Here is a 15,198-nt window from a genome sequence, read left to right as displayed (position 1 = left end):
ATGAGATTGGGGAAAATGCAGAAAACCCTTTAACAAACATACCAGTTGCAATTTGCAAACCAACTGAACTATTGGACGCCAAACTGTAGTTTTTAAAACCAACCGGACATCAACCTGGCAGAGGACCGGATTGGTGAGTTGGCTGTTCAAGTGTAATTCAGTGTTTCAACTGCCGAATCACACTATAAAATACAAAATATATATAATATAATTAAATAAATATATAAATTATAATAAGTACGGAAATTCTTAAATCTTAATAAACCATAACCTATTTATACATTATACACACAAGCCATAATCATACATGGTATTTAGTTCATGAATTTATATTGATATTACACACAAACACAAATGATAAATCTAAGTATCAAACCACCAAACCTAAGTCACGAACAGTCAATTTAGTACAACCGAACATAAATTCATAAAATGATAAACATAAATAACACCACAATTTATCGCTTCAATTGTTCACTTCATCTATTACTTATGCCAATGGTTCCCAACTTCTACCAAATTTAGTACCGCCAAGTTCATTGGCATCACCAAAATTGGACGCACCATAGCTTGCATTAAGATGATTTCTTCCAACATTATCTTCATCTCTAATGTCCAATTCATCCAAATTTGGAGTTTCATTTATATAAGTAACAAAAACTAATGAACCATGCACTCAATTTAGATTGTATTTAGCAAAAAACGAAATGAAAAGATTAAGCAAGCATATAGCTCAAATAGAATAGCTCACCACTTTGTCGGTCGATAGCAAATGCAGCTATTTCATTCCTAAAACTTTCTAATTCAATTGATGTCAACCGTGAAAATTTGTAGTCCAAATCCAAGTTTCATTGGTGCTGAAGTCCTCAAAATCAATAGGATCATAATTTCGATGCCTTGCATTTCTAATAATACAAAACATTAAAACTAGTTAAATAACAAATACCATCCTACTAAAACAAAAATTAGATTGCAAAAATTAGTTTACCCTTGCTGCAATCTTAAATTGTAGTGTGCATAAATCAAATCATTTAGTTTTTGATACTCCAATCTATTGCAAAAATTAGTTTACCCTTGCTGCAATCTTAAATTGTAGTGTGTGCATAAATCAAATTATTTAGTTTTTGATACTCCAATCTATTTCTCTTCTTGGAGTGGATATGCTCAAACAAACTTTAATTCCTTTCACAAGCAGAAGCACTGCAAGTTTGGCTGAGAACATATATAGCTAGTTTTTACAAATTAGGTGCAGTACTACCATAACATGTCCACCATTCATCTATTGAAACTAGGAGGCATGAACGCGCTTTGCGCGATAGAAATATAAAATGCCATGCCCAGTTTTGAACTAATCAAAATAATAATTTATGTAGAAAAGTCTATTTTTTAGTATAGGTATTCTACAAGTCTTTTTTTGTCAACGAATTTTCGTCTTTGGAGGCCAGAGAAGCTTGAAATACACAAAGTGAAATTCAATAATTTTTCCTAAATTATTGAGTTGCAATCACTTGTTTATGCCAAGTTCTAAATAATTATATACAAATGAGAGATAAATTTGTTCGTTTCATTATAGTTTTGCTCTGTCTACGTATATTAAATATGTATCTTAATTAAAATAACAAAATGATATTTTGTATTTGTTTGTCTCTTATTGATACATTTTGTTTCTTAATTTTAAAAAAAAAGGTTGGCATATTAATAAAGCTTTATAGTTGATCATTTCATGCAAGATTAGATCTTTTGTGAAATCTTGTTCATTCTGGTGTTGGGTGGGATGGAAGAAGTAGGGAGTCAAAAGTTGATGGTAATAGAGACAGCGAGATTGTAACCCTTCATTCTAAAGTCATATAGAGCTGGTATTTTATGAAAAAATGGGTACTCTGTTCTTATAATGGAGGAAAGTCATAAAGAACTGGTGTTTTTATTGAAAAATGAATTTATTTTTATTTTATCCAATAAATAAATTTGTTTATGAAAAAATGGGTACTTTGTTCTTATAATGGAGGAAAGTCATAAAGAGTTGGTCTTTTATAGAAAAATATGACTTTTATGAAAGTGACCGCGATTTGGTTTATAAAATTATAAACAAAAAATTAGAATGAATTTGTTTGTTTTGAAAGTTGTATAACGGTCGTTAAACTTCAAATATCCCTAACTTCAAAAAAAAAAAAAAAAAGAAACTGGGCAGAGCACTCAAAATCTTCTCAGCGAATTTCCGTCTTTGGAGGCCAGAGAAGCTTGAAATACACAAAGTGAAATTCAATAAGGCACTTCACATTAAAAATGACATTACTTGTTTTTGTATATAAAAATGACATTAATTGTTTTGTATATAAGAAGGCATTTCTTTTAGACACGTTAACAATTATGATATACCCAACACTTTTATAGGTTATACAAACGTCATAAAAAGAAAATTAAGATCTAAATTGTGGAACTGATAATAAATTAATTACTGTTGAAAGTATATTTAAACTATTAATCTAATCTAGGACGAACACAAAAAAAAATGAAAAAGCAATGTGCAAAAAAAAGGAGGTCCAAGAATTGAACTTATTTCAAAAATAATGAACCAAATAAAGAATCAATTTTAGGAAAGCTCTATAATCTCGCTTTACATTACTTTCAACTTTTTCTCTATATGATTTCTTGATTCTTAACCCCAAAGTCTTTTTCTCCCATCAAGAATGCTTCAGAAATTATATGATCAATGTTCACTTGTATAGTGTGACTGCTATTCATCAGCGATTGAGTGGGTTTCAACTTCATGAGCTAGGAAAGTACATCTTCCCGAGCTCCTAATATACCATTTTCACATTGTACCCTTACCATTATTCAAGCAGAAACATCTATCTAGGCAAATAGAACAAAATATGTTCAGAGAAAGTCACTAACTGCATGGAATACAAAAAATGTACATAACATCATGATCCATAAATACATATAAAAAGAGTAAGGTATATACAAACTGAAATGGCAACAACCTAGCTATTACAGAATTTCTGTGCTTGAGTGCTCTAACAACTATAACTACATAATACACATTAACTAAAAAACATCCAATGAAACTGCACTCATAATCAAACGACATGAATGCCTAACACAGGACAGCAGATTCCTTCCTCTTTACTGCTTAGCCACATGAGTACTCAGTTCAGCATTCTGCTGCAAAAAATCAGAAACATAATCATAAAATGCATAAGCATAAATAACCAATGAATTCCTAGTCTGTACACACTATTTATTCAGTCAAAAGCATTCAAAATCATTCAAGAAGAATAAGTGTAATCATTCAGAGTCTGTAATCATTTAGCAAGATTTTGATGTGCAAAAAAAGTTAAATGAAATAAAAAGCTTTCATCATGGGCAGATTATTAAGTATATGAACTTGGGATGCTCTAAAAGCCAACAATGCTCCATATCCTTTCTTCTAGTGCATACAAACTAAACCAATCTAATAAATAATCATGACAATCATCCAAGTTCATTTCATGAAAAGCAATTGTAAGAAAAAGACGAAACACCATCTACTTAACTCTTTCAAAATTCCTTGATAGATAAATAAGATAAGATAATTCAAAAATTAAGATAAGACAGATTTTTTCTTAAAAAATAATGAAAAAAAAGGCTGAAAAAAGAGTTCAACAACTCAAGGTATATGCCTAACCTCATTTTTTCTAGGTAAGATTTGTTTTTCATGCAAAAGTTCAGCAGAAATACAGCCAACTAACCACATGTCTACTGCCGAATCATATTTCGTAGCTCCAAGAAGCAACTCTGAAGGTCTGCTCAATACATAGAAGAGTAAATTTTCTTGATTGAAAATTAAGTTATAATATCAAAGACATGGGTCAGCTATAAGGGAAAATCATCATCCATGGACTGTGGTTATTGGAGAATGATTATGGTAGTCCAAAATCTGCTAGCTTCAGGTTTCCCTTATATCTATGAGCATACTGGAGCCTGCCAAACCAAAAACCAGAACATAGTATCATATGCACACCTAAAATCCTAGATAATATGTTTAGAAAAGAATAAAAAAGTTAACCTTTGATATCTGCACGTTATTGAGATGACAGTAGTGAAGACCAGTAAGCAGCTACTTCATATAACACTACAAATACATATTATTAGAACAAGTTGAGTGATGGATGCTTTGTTGACAAAAAAAAAAAGTGATGGATGCTCATTATAATGAGTAAATCCTCCTTGTCCAAGGTCACATACATTGATATGTTGAATTGTAAATCTCAATCCAGGACAATCAGCAAGTCCCGTCAAGCTGTGGTCCATATACCCAAAAATCATGTAAATACTGCCTTTGTATCTATTACCTTCTGCATTTCAAAAACAAAATATCATTTTCGATCTCAATATTTGGGAGTTCAGGGGCATTGAATTCTTACAGAAACAGGAACCACAAACTTGAAAATTTCTGCACGTCTAGTTACCTTGATTCACTTGCTTATCAACCTCATGATCTGAAAAAGAGTTTATTATATGTAAGACAACAAAACATATAGTATATGTTTGATGTTTATGAATTAAATAACCACTCTGAACATATGGAGAAGGATGAGTACCAGGAGAGGCCACAATCTCTTTCAGTTTAATGACATTTTCATGCTACAACTTCCTTAGAATTTTTATTTCATGCATGGCAGTTACAGGAAACTACAAGAAAAAATTATGAGTGTTCTAAAAAGAGCAGGCATAACCATTTATCCACTAAGGAAATTAAAATGTCATAAGCTAAGAAAATAAGAAATTGGGTAGAATAACAATAACCCTTCTTTTTCATTGTCCATGCGTATCTTCTTTAAAGCAACAACTTCTCCAGTTGCTTTCTTTGGCCATATATGCTTGGTTGAAAATTTGAGAGGAAAAAGAAAAATCATGGACTACAAAGAAAAAATATAAAATAAAAAGAAAAAAAGGGAAGCTAAGCATCCCAGAATGATGTGATAACAAAAATACAAACAATAATCAAAATTCATGTAACCATCTAAAAGGCACAAGAGAAGGAAACCTTTATAATCATCAAAAGCAAATCTAACAAAACAGAACTCAAATCTAAGAGGGGAAGAAAATGAGACAGATAGAAACATAGCAAAATCTTTTGATACAACGAGAGAGGGAGGAGAGAAAGCAGAAGTAGGAGAATGAGAGAGGTAGGAATGGGAGAAAAGATAGAGGAAGTTTGAGGAAGAAAACTGCTGAAAGCGGTAGATTAGTGGAACATTGAACTGGAAATATTATTGGTCACATAATTACTAACCTTCAACTCAACTGATACTTATCCACATACAATTCCAAATTATTTCATTGATAATGCAACTAATCATTCAACCTAATTATTTCCTCACACAACGAGTAAACCAATATCTCAAAATTTGAAATATGCATCTCATTTGATGCAAAAAATGAGAAAGAGGAGGAAACCAACAAAAAAAACACCAAACCACCAAATGCAACAGGCAAGCTATTAAAAACCAGTAAATTAGACCAAGTTCCCAACACCATTGTCGCCATATTGCGACCAGGAAATGCAAAAACGAAAAACATGAACCTTAGGAAACCCTTCGAAAAGTCAATGAATAGCATCCGAACATCGAATCTGCATAGCATCAAGAAATAGTTGAATTAAAGAACTATTTGTACAGTATTATTTCAAGCTACAATCCACAATATACCATCAAAATAAACAAGCACTTGCCTCTCCAAGACGATCTCTTGCAACAAATCCTGACGGGCTCAACTGATTACATAACACCCATGAATCTCAGCACTATCCTGGCCATGGATTCTTAAACATTGCCAAACCCTATACATTTAAAACCTAGACAGGATTAATCAAATCAAAAAATCAATTTACTCTAATTCAAACAAAAATTGAAATATTCTTGGTTCTTACCTCATGGCACATGTGCTTTATTTGTTTCCTTGCAAGAACCAAATGTACCGAAACAGTGCAGCACGTTTGAGCCCACGTTTGGAATAGAAAAGCTTGTTTGAGACCACATTTAAGAGAAAATGAGAAATTTGGTGGCCTTCACAAGCCAACGAGAAAAGCAAAATCAAAGGAAAAGAGGAAAATCACCAAGCTTTAAAAAGAAAACGGGTTCAACTGAATGGAGTTGGCAGAAGAAAGCTGAAATTAACCTATTGCTAATGAAAATGATGGAGACTAAGCAGAAATTAGGTCCAGAAATTTTTTTTTAAAAAAAAGGAAAGGCAGAGGAGAGGAGGGGCGGCGCTGTCTCTGCAAATGGGAATGATGCTGTAGAGTAAAGGGAAAGAGGAAAGGGAGTAGCTGAATGGAGTTGGCAGAAGAAAGCAGAAATTAACCTATTGCTAATGAAAATGATGGAGGCTAAGCAGAAATTAGGTCCAGAAATTTAAAAAAAAAAAAAAAAAGTCAGAGGAGAGGAGGGGCGGCGCTGTTTCTGCAAATGGGAATAATGTTGTAGAGTAAAGGGAAGGAGGAAAGGGAGTAATGGAGGTATACGGATAGGGCAAGGGAGAGCAAAGGGGAAAGAAGGGAGAGCAGGAGGAAGAGCGGCGGGAGATAAGATACGATACTCTTAGGGTTAGAAATTAGAAAAAAAAAAAAAAAAAAGGAACAGGCAGAGGTGAGGAGGAGCGGCGCTGGCTTATAGGGTTAAAAATGGAAAAGGAAGAGGATCCCGCGCAATGCGCGGAGAGGATGAGGGGGTCACGTGAGGACGACGAAATCACGCGCGGAACGACGAAACCCTTCGGCTCTTTATCTACTTATGTTGATAAATAAAAAATCAGATCATAGTATTATACAATTAAAATCAAATCATCAATAAAAATGAAGTTAATTTCTGTGTACTTGGAAGCATGACACCATGATCTCGCATGGCAGATACTCTACTGAAATCACCTTCAATTTTACGAAATAATTTCATCTCTCTTGTCAGATTACTCATTAGACCATGATTTTCATAAGAGTATCTAACAATCGCATCAAAAAGTCCTAATGTCATGTGCCTATGCTTTTCCATTTCAATCGAATTATATTGATAAGAAGGATTGAGTCAAAAACCAGCAGAATGAAATTTTTTGTGAAACTGACTATCCCATCTTGAATCAATTATTCTCAAGTAAGGATCGACTATTTTATTTCTTCTTGAGAATCTTGTCTAACTTATGCATGGGAGCATACAAGTACACTATAGCAGGTTTTCATCACTATTAACAATAGAACTTGTACAAGTGGCTCGATTAATTAAACTATTGTAGCATATTCTTTTCAGAACATAGAATCTGTAGGAGCAGGTTGAATAATTTTTTTCCCCCAGTGTGTTTTCTCATCAAATGTAGTGGACAACAATGATTACATATGTATTTTGTTATCTTAGAAGCATGTCCAACCACTTTACTCACCTCATCTAACTTACCTATATCATGCAACTAACTTGCCTATATCATGCAACATCAAATTTAGGCAATGGGTAGCACATGGAAACCAATAATTGGCAACATTGTCAATGATAAAACGTACCACACTTTCCACCCCCACAGATAAAACCACTTCTCTAAACAGCTTATGTAGCATCTTTGCAGTTTTTGAAGCATCTGCGGCATCAACTGATTTGCAGTAATGAACTGATTTAAAAAATGCATGATAATGCATCCAACTTCTTTCCAAGTTGTGCAAAAGCTATTAACAAACTTCTTAACTTGCTCAACATTTTTTGTCAATAAATAGTCACCCAAGACATAAAAATTAGGAGCTCTGTAACCTACTCCAAAAGAACAAGCAGTATCAAATATTGTCTGGTAATATGTAGAGTTTACTGCATTGAATGGGATGCAAGCATTAATTATCCACTTCGCAACTATCAAGATCAAGCTTTTTTTTTTTGGATTCTTTGCCTTGTATCACGCTTTTGATGGATGGTTGACCTTCTAGAGTAGTTCTTGGCATAAAAAAAGTTCCTATTGGTTTTCCTTTTTCATGCTGTTGAACAATTTTTTTTCTTCTTTAAAGTTTCAACAGTGAGAGGTGGTTGAATCTCTTAAATATCATCTTCATCTTGCATGTATACTTGCTCTTCATGTTGTCTTAGATTTTGACCATATAAATCACTTCCCCTTAAGCATTCTTGCAAGCTTTTTACTTTACCTTCCACAGCTTTCAAGTTTTCTTGCATTTCAAATCTAATCTGCACCACAACCTTCGAACAAGGTGTTGTCTCCCCTTTTACGCCTACAAGGTGTTACTTGAATCGATTGATACCACCACGTCGAATCTTTTTTCCATAGTGAAGACATATCAAGCACTTAACTTTCTTGTCGGACATAAAATCTTTTCTACAATGAGACCATACAAAATCTGTCTTGCCCCATGTTAGAGATTGATTTTCCGAAATTGACGTACTTGGTGTCGTACTTGGTATTAGAGATGGAGTTTCTTTAGTAGAGTCCATTACAAATATTTGAAAAGTTATATTCCAGTTTTTCAATTTAGTTAAAATAGCCTACTAAATTTTATCGCTACGAGAGTCCAACATTTCAGTAACTTTTTACCAATCAAGTACCACAACTTCACAACATAAGAGTGCCAATCAAGAGACAAAGTATTTGTATAAATTAAAACAAAATTTCTGGTTTCAACAACTAGCATCATTCTGGTTTTGGTATAATAAACTAGCTCAGATTTTAAATTTCGGTTTCGACAAGTAAACTAATTCAAACCGGTTGAGACATTCATCAACTTAGGCTTTCTAAGAAACTAATTTTTCTTTCTAGTTTCTACAATACTAGCATCAATCTTGGCAAGCTTTCTTTGAAACATATCACCACCTGCAGCATCAACAAATCATATCTAATTGCCTCAAAGAATTGATGATTTTGAGAAACGAGCAATTGGATTTATTAAATATATATACGCGCACGTGTATATTTATATTTATATATATGTACATATATGTGCATATATATGTATATATGTGTATATATATGTGTATATACATATATATGATCTCTTTTTTGTTTTGAGGGCAATTTCTTGCATAGTGAACTCTTTGATGACAAATGAACCATCTGTCTCTCTTGTTGCCTGATTTTCTAGATGATCCTAATTTATTCTTTTTCTTTTTGAAGTATTTCCATTTCTTTTTTAGAGGAGAATATTTTGAAAAAAATGCCTTAATCTTCGTATATCTTTTCTAGATGATCATAATTTATTCTTTTTCTTTTTGAAGTATTTCCATTTCTTTTTTAGAGGAGAATATTTTGAAGAAAATGCCTTAATCTTCGTATATCTTTTCTTGGAAGGCTTGCAAGATGTTCATCTTTCTTTTACATTCAACTCCGATTTTTTGCATGCTTTATCCAGATAAGAATCTCCTCTAAGATATTGTTGCATGACTTTCCTTTATGATAAATATCTTCAAGAGAGGAAAATTGCTTATCTGGTTTGTCCTGCTGATAGAGTAAGGATTGATCTATATTTGTTTTGAATATAGATTTCTGCTTCTTCGGCAAGTAATTTTGGAAGAGACCCTGGAAAAGCTTGCTTAAGATTCATATCAGCACCAAGAATATAGAAAATCCAGATTATTTTATTGAAATGTTTATCCATATCCTTTTGATCATAAGAGTAACATTTCATCTGGAAGAATTCCTTTCTTTTCAAATCTCTATCTTCTGCAAGATTTTGAAGGAAAACTTGATGAATGAGAGTTGTTACTTCGAAAAATTCTTTTCGAGTGAGAAAATGCAATCTTTCTAACTTCTATAAAGTACTCCACCAGTCTTTCAAGGTACTTGCAAATCGAGCAAAAAATTCTGAAAGAATTTCAAAATTACTATCTCTACCAATTTCTTGGTAGTCATCCAAGTTTGAAAATTTTAAAATCTTTTGGCCCATTTGGCTAGAGGAATATCATCTATAGTGAAGATTTGAGTTCCCACTTTTGTCTTGTTGGATGAGTGGGTTTGATGCAATTCTCCTATTTCTTCTTGATCTTCTAGATTTTCAACTATTGGTTCCTCCCCAAATCTAGCCATGTATATAACAGGTTCCTGTTATACTTCAATGGACTCAAAGATTTGTTCAAAAGATGTGTTCGACATGCCTTCTTCTGTTGAGTTCTATAAATTAGATTCCTGATTAGATAAATCATCATCATATTCTTGTCCCTGGATGATTGAAATGTGAGGAATTTGTTGATCATGATAATTCTAAATTATAGAACTCAAAGATTTGTGGAAATCATTAGCGCCTCTTTTTCCTTCTTGCCCCTTGAATGATTCCACTTTTCGCTTTGCTTTTTCTTTTCAGTTCTTGCAGCTTCTCTAGTTGCTTTAGCAGCTTTAGCCTTTTTTGCTCTTTGTGCATGACACCATGCAACAAAATCAAAATTTAATTGAGGAGTTTCGGGGTAGGAAGGAAATGGTTGGGTATTTTGATAGGAAATAGGTGCACCATAAAAGAGATTTGTTTGTTGTGGTTGAACCAAAGATCTAGCATAAAAGGTTGTAAGTTGGAGTTCTAGTTAAGAGAGTGAGAGGATTGTTGAATGGTAAAAGTACCAGTTGTTTTGAGGCTTTCTATCTGTCTCTTGAGAAATTGTGCATCTTTAGCTTACTATTCTACAAATTGGCTTGAAGTAACTCCTGATACTGGATAATTGTGTTTAAATTCTGATAGTCATTGTTCCAACACCTTGATCATATGATGTACTTCCTTGGCATGTTTGTCCATTTTGCTCTCTACTCTTCCAAGACGAGTATGGACATCTGTCACCTTTTCTTTAAGAGTGGAAAGAACTTTATTCTGAGCAATAGAGTTCTCCGTTTGCCAACTCAAGACATTTTCTGCTTCATTTATTGGAGAAATATTACCAAAGGGTAGGACTGTGGTTGAGGCATTTTTAATTTTTGAAACATGTCTAGCATAGTACAAGTTTAAAGAGTGGAAATTCTGAGAGTTGAAACATGCAAACTTGTGGTATTGGTGTTGGATTCATGGTAAGAGGTTGTTGTTTTTGACATTTAGAAGGTGGGTTTTGAGATTTTTCTTCTTCAAGGATTTTGAGGCACTTTGGGTAATATGGGGATAATTTTGGCTGAGGTTTTGGGCATTTCCACCATTTAGGAATGGGAAAATAGGGTCTACCTTACTTCTAATAGCCTGGACTTCAGGCAACATATCATCTAAATCAGGTGATTTCCTCTGGCTCTGATCTGCGTTTCTTTTTCTTTCTTCTCTTAGACTCGTCTCGTCTTCAAAACCTGTCATCCAACAATCATTACAATATAGAGAATTAATGGATATCCATTTTTTCTCTATAACACACTTGTAATTACTCTCATGTATTAGAACATCTCAAAAATAAAAATAAACTAATAAAAGAATTAGTAGAAAACCAGAAGTATGCAAAAGCCTAGAATATTAGTATTATTAAGAAACTAAGATAGTTGGAAGAATTAAAAAATATCAGAAAACTACACGGAGAACAGCTAGAAAAATCTCTGGAAAATATTTTAGAAGAAATAAAAAGACAATCAATTGAATTAGAAGATAGTTATAAAAAGATACAAAGTTTACTAATAGAAATAAAAAACATATCTCTTAGTTAATGAACTTAGAAGAAAATAAGTATCATAGAGAATCATATATAAATTCACAAAAGTATTATTAAGAGTCTGAAGGTTTCACTAGGCATTTAGGAACTAGTTTAGGAGATAAAACATATCCAAAACAAAATAATATAATAAGATTATTAGTATTACTACACCAGAGGTTAGACTTATTAGAATAAAGAATTAATAAACTAAACAATAGTAAAGGATAGAAAAAGATTATAATAAAGATTTAGATGAAATAATTGGAAAATTAAATAATATAAAAATAAGTGATAAACTGATAGGGTGTTAATTGTTAGTAATTTTATTGTTAATTTCCCCCTTTGTCCTTGCCAAATAGTGTTTTAAATTGTTAATATATACTTATATTTGGTATTTGAACCTATCTACAGGAAGGGGAACTGAAAAGTGCTAAAAAGGGGGACCTGTTGGAGGAAATTGCTCCACACGTAAAAGAGTCCAAAAAGTCTCATAAAACTGGCCTACATAAAGCTACAGACGGATTGCATTTCTTTTGGCTGATTAGAAGAGTTGCTGACTAGGACTCTTACCAGCAAGAGGAAACACAAAAGGAGAGGAAATTCGGCAGAGCCACAGCTCTTTTACTCCTTTTTACCTTCAATTTTGTGGGGACCACGGGAGAGCATTAGTCATGGTTTCTTTTTAGAAACAAACGTAGGTAGTTAGGCATTGTTTTTTAGTCATAGGATATTTTCTTTTGCTTTGGCTCCTTTGTCGGCCGTGGATGCGTACAAACTGTTCGGCCTTATTTCCCTTTGAAAAATAGCTTTACTTCTTGAATTTTTAGTGAAAGACGGGATGCCTTGTGAATCAATTAATTTGCGTGGAAATTTATTTATGCGGCATGGCTAAACCTTCCATCTAGTCAAGGATCAACTCGATGGCGCAGTCCCAAATATCTGTGAGATCTAATTAGTTTTCACGCATTTCTTAATTTATTAATATTTGCACGTTGCCTATTTGAATTTCCATGGAATTATTTTGTTAATTGGATGTCAAGGGCCCGATGTTCAATGTGACTTATTAATCTCCTGCCAAATTAGTCAATTAAATCCATAATTGTTTGATTGATTAATATTAGTGGCAACTGGCGTGTTTACACACTAGGGGAACGTGCAATCTAATTTAAATAACCCTCGTATCGTGTTATTGATTGGGGCTAGGTTTTTCTAGATCTTAATGCAATTGGAAAATTAATTCCTACGGTCATACTTAAAAGTATTTTCTGGTTAGGGGTAATCAATGGTCGTACCTTGGTTACCAATAAATTAAGAAAAAACTGGTCGTTAGAGTTCGTCGGCGACTATAACTAGCATATTAATAAATTAAGTGAACCTCCCTTGCATCAATGATCGGGTAAGTGGACTGTGTCTGAGTAGTTGTATCCTTGACTAGAATTTATCTATTCTTGATTTAATTCCTGCCTATATTCGTGTTAGTTAATTATGTATTTTTAGTGAATTGCTTAATTGCTTTTAGTTTTATTCCGATAAAATTCCCCTTCACCAATTGGAATCTCAAAGAGACAAATATCCCCAGTCTCTGAGGAGACGACCCTACTTGCCACTGTCTACTATTTAGTAAATTTTGTCAACTAATTAATTCTGGTATATCGGATTAAGCAAACTCTTCGAGAACAGAATGAATCAAGTAATCCATTGCACACCTAGAGTCCCTACTCCAGTACCTAGGATTAATTATTGATTGCTTTTAGTGGTATTTAGGTTATTATTATTATTATTGCACAATCAACCCGTCAGGGTATGCATTGGTTCGGTCAGCCAGTTGGATTATTATCCCACTCTCTTTTAAAGAGTCTAAATTCAAAGAAGCATATATGGACTTTGGCATGACATTAATTAAGGCTCCTAGATTCAACATGGCTCTACCAATCAAGGTATTACCTATCCTACAGGGAATAGTGAATATACCTGGGTCCCCGCACTTCGGTGGAAACTTCCTTTGTAAGATTGCCGACACGTTCTCCCCCATTATAACCCGTTTATTTCCTTTCAACCGCATTCGATTGACATACACGACCCTCAAAAACTTTGCATATAGGGGTATTTGCTTGATCGCATCCAGTAGGGGAATGTTGATTTCCACCTTGCGAAAGATCTCTAGGACCTCTTTCTCCTTGTCCAGCTTTTTTGATTTTTCTAACCTGCTAGGAAAGGGAGGTGGATTAGTCCTAACTGTAATGATTGGGTCCGAAGTTACCTTGGGATCTCTGGTGTCTCTGCTCTCCTCTTCCAACTCTTTCTCGATTCGTTCCTCGTCCTTGTCCTTAGGAATCACCGATTCGGGTCCTTGGACCTCCTTGCCACTCCTCAAGGTCATGGCGCTCACATTCTTCGGGTTCAACTCAGGTTGAGATAGCAACTTTCCTTGAACCTGGGACTCCAAACGGTTGATCGCGATGGCCATTTGATTTACTTGAGTTTGCAATGATTGCACTTGCCCCAGTTTATTCCTCATGCTTTGCAGGTCTGAATCCGTCTTTTGTTAATTCGCGAGTAGTTGTTTCATCATCTCTTCCATGGACGGACTTGAGTTTGAAGGGGTGGTGGTTGGCGAGACTGGTACTGCTGCTGGTACCCTTGCTGCCTATTTGGTACGAAATTGGATTGCCTGTTCCCTCCATAACTGAGGTTGGGATGATCTCTCCAACCAGGATTGTAGGTGCTTGAATAAGGGTCATACTGCTTTCTTGGCGCGGGCACGTGGCCGGCCATGTTCACTTATTCTGCATTTTTTTCTTGAACTAGTGGACACATCTCTGTAGAATGACCCAAGGCAACACATACCTCACACACCTTGGCTTGTGGGGCACTTTCCACAGCTAATTGTCGTACGAAAGATGTCAATTCAGAAATTTGTTGTTGGATGAAGGATGTTTCTACCTCATTCACCCTACGGGTCGGGACATCCTCTCTTGAACCAAACTGCTGTAAATTTTCAGCCATCCTCTCAATCAACTCCCATGCTGCCCGAGAAGTCTTGTTCACTAACGCTCCTCCACTTGCAGCATCGATTATGCTCTTGTCCCTGAAGAGTAGCCCCTCAGAGAAATATTGGATGAGCAGTTGCTCGCTTATCTGATGCTGAGGGCATTTGATGCACAGTTTCTTAAACCTCTCCCAGTACTCGTAGAGAGACTCACCTGGGTGTTGTTTGATGCCGCATATTTTCTTCCTTAGGCTTGCAGCTTGAAGCGCCGGAAAGTACTTGTCCAGGAATTTTTTCTTCAGTTGGTCTCACGTGGTGATACTACCTGGTGGTAGGTAGTACAACCAATCTTTAGCGGAGTCCTTCAAAGAGAAGGGAAAGACCCTCATTTTTATCTGCTCTTCTGTGATTCCCGGGGGTTTCATACTGTTGCAGACGACGTCGAACTCTTGCAAGTGCTTGTAGGGCTCCTCACTTGGTAAACCATGGAAAGATGATAAGAGATGAATTAGGCCAGATTTTAATTCAAAAGATGTGTTATCATTCAAACTTGAAAAAGTAATGCACAAAGGGTGCTGATTTAAATTAGACGCAGCCAACTCC

General features: G+C 34.6%; 1 long non-coding RNA gene across 3 annotated transcripts; it reads right to left on the bottom strand.

The window, feature by feature from the left end:
• Positions 1–2,915: 2,915 nt before the first annotated feature.
• LOC113768439 lies at positions 2,916–5,552 on the bottom strand. Of its 3 annotated transcripts, none has more exons than XR_003468077.1 (4): positions 4,584–5,552; positions 4,452–4,481; positions 3,732–4,337; positions 2,916–3,162 (listed from the first exon to the last, which is right to left on the bottom strand). It is a non-coding gene; the product is annotated as an uncharacterized LOC113768439 (long non-coding RNA). The 3 variants fall into 3 exon arrangements; XR_003468076.1 differs by having other exon boundaries at positions 3,732–4,114; positions 4,228–4,337; positions 4,452–5,550; XR_003468075.1 differs by having other exon boundaries at positions 4,452–5,551.
• Between the last annotated feature and the right edge of the window lie 9,646 nt (positions 5,553–15,198).

Source organism: Coffea eugenioides, chromosome 4 (assembly GCF_003713205.1).
Source record: "Coffea eugenioides isolate CCC68of chromosome 4, Ceug_1.0, whole genome shotgun sequence".
NCBI lineage: Eukaryota > Viridiplantae > Streptophyta > Magnoliopsida > Gentianales > Rubiaceae > Coffea > Coffea eugenioides.
Note: the sequence above shows the minus strand (reverse complement) of the source record. Positions and strands in the feature narration are given on the sequence as shown.